Source organism: Alligator sinensis, unplaced genomic scaffold (genome assembly GCF_000455745.1).
Source record: "Alligator sinensis unplaced genomic scaffold, ASM45574v1 scaffold1572_1, whole genome shotgun sequence".
NCBI lineage: Eukaryota > Metazoa > Chordata > Crocodylia > Alligatoridae > Alligator > Alligator sinensis.
The window spans coordinates 60670-63053 of record NW_005843569.1 but is presented as its reverse complement, the minus strand read 5'-3'; the positions used below and the strand labels follow the sequence as shown (position 1 = coordinate 63053).

General features: G+C 37.8%; 1 protein-coding gene across 1 annotated transcript in view; it reads left to right on the top strand.

Moving 5' to 3' along the window:
• Positions 1 to 2384, top strand: part of LOC102388665 (probable phospholipid-transporting ATPase IM) — a gene marked incomplete at its 5' end in the record, with an annotated part of 37838 nt that overhangs the window by 25917 nt on the left and 9537 nt on the right.

The following is a 2384-nucleotide window of genomic DNA, read 5'->3' as shown; positions in this document are numbered from 1 at the left end:
CAGGAATTAGGGTGTTGGCTTTGGAGACTGTTTAACATCTAGTAAGGAAGGGCCATGTTAACCATATATGACCAACCTGCTAGGAGGGAGGGAATGATTTTGATTCTGGAACTGTTTACTACGCTAAGAGAAAGGGGGCAACCATGAGCCACTGCCAAGGATGGTCCAGGAAATGTTTAGTTAAATACCCAAAAAGACTCTGTACTGTCTTTTTCTTTAGCTGTTGAGTCACCTTGTGTTATGATGGGACATAGAAGCTGTTCATATGGACAGAACAAGCTGATGATATATTTTATTTGTAGTTGAGACATATAATTTTAGTTAATTAAGAATTGAGGATAAGAAAGTGTATGTAGTGGTTACATGATTAAGCTTTAAGAAACTGCTGAATGATGAATCAAGATAATTCAGGTTTCATTTTTAAGTAATACATTCATTAAAGAGCAGGAAACTTCATGGTATCCATATTTATTAGATAATATAAGCAAATTTGATTTCAGAATGATCTATTGTTACAAAGCAAAATTGCATTTACAAAGTATAGCAACTTTATTTTTTATGATCTTAAAGTATTTTGCAAGTATATTGACTTGAGTGTTACTGCTGTGATTTTAATAATATTTTACAGATTTAAAAAAAATTAGGATCCAGAGTGGGTAAGTTAGTTGTTCGGGGTAAGACAGAAAGTATGCAACAGAGTTTGGATTTAACCCAGATAATTAGTTCCTATTCATATACATTAATCACAAAGCCATTGTTCAATGTCCTTCATGCTTTATTCCTCAATACTGTAAAGCTTTTACAAAAGACATACCTACACACACACACACACACACACACACACACACACACACACACACACACACACACACACACACACACACTTTTATGTATTTTACATTGTATTTCCATCTCATCCATACTGCCATATATTGTAGTATACGTTGTAAAATTAACCATTGTATAGGTGGAATTACATGGGTTTCCATACTTACAGTGATAATAAAACTCTGAAAAACTCAACAATGTTGGTATGTAGGGATTCATTTGGGAAAAAATGGTTTGGGGCTGAGCTTATGGTTGATGTACCCCAAATTTCATAGGAATTTCTAACAAAACTGGTAAGTCTTCAATACAGCCTATTGAATTATTCCCAATTTCCATGAAAGGTTGAAGAATGACTACACTTCAGGATGATTTGAAGTGCATTTGAGTTCACAAAAGCTTGTGCTCTATGTACATCTTATTTAGTTAGAATGCAGAATGCATATCTATGATGCCTTCTGCCTGACTTTTCATTTGTCATGAAACCTAAATCTAGATTAGAACTTACTTTTTTTTGAGCTTCAGAAGGAAAATTCAGTTGTAATTTTACTCAGTTTACTCAGTTTGAATTGATAGTAAATATGGAATGGTAGAAGTATAATTTTAGAGGTTCCTGTATCATAGCTTAATGGCTTTGCATTTAATTTGCAGACTTGTTTGATTTTAAAAAAAATTTCTCTGCTACTTTTGATTTTTTATTAGCAGTTTCTTAAATTTGTTTAATGGCTTGCAAATCATTCTGAAATCATTATTCTTTTTGCACAAACCATGCTAATCAAAGTGCAGAAATGAAAGAGATGAGGGCATATTGTTTCTGTCATCTGCATCTTGATTTTTAAAGTTAATCTTGTTGCATCCCTGACATGAATGCGTAGAACCTGATTTTAAATGCATCAACCTGTCCCTTTAAGAAGTGTTTGAAAGCCCAATGCAAAGAAGTTAAACTCAGTTCCTAAGAGGCTGGCCTAAGTTTTTATGATGCTTTTTTTTATGATCTCCTGCCAGACAAGTAAGTAAAGGTGCAATAGTATCTGATGTGCGGTGCACAAAATTGCACCTCCTGCCATGCTATACGTGCATGGCAGAAGGCGTGATTGTAGGATCAAGCATCAGATGCCATCATGCCTTATTGCCAGTGCAGGGGGAGTCTAGTACCACAATCCCAGTCTCCCCCTGAACCAGCAAGCAGCAAGCTCCCATGTCTGGGAGTACCCTCAGCTGACAGGGCTCCCAGCTGCAGGGTTGCAGCATCTGCTCCTGTGGCTAGGAACCTTATCAGCTGATCTGGGCTCCTATGCCACCCCCAAGGCTGGGAGCTCACAGCTGAAGATGGCTCCCAGTCACAGGAGCTGATAGTGCCCCCTTGCAGCTGAGAGCCCCATCAGCTGTGGGCTCCCAGATGTGGTGCGTGTTGCATCCCCACAGCTGGGAGCCTGGATCAGCTCACAGTGCTCCCATCTTAAGTGCAATGTATGTCAGGAGCCTTAAGACCCTAACTCCCATTGATTACATACTATTCAAATCTGGGTGCACATGTGCAAAAATTATTTTTAATGATT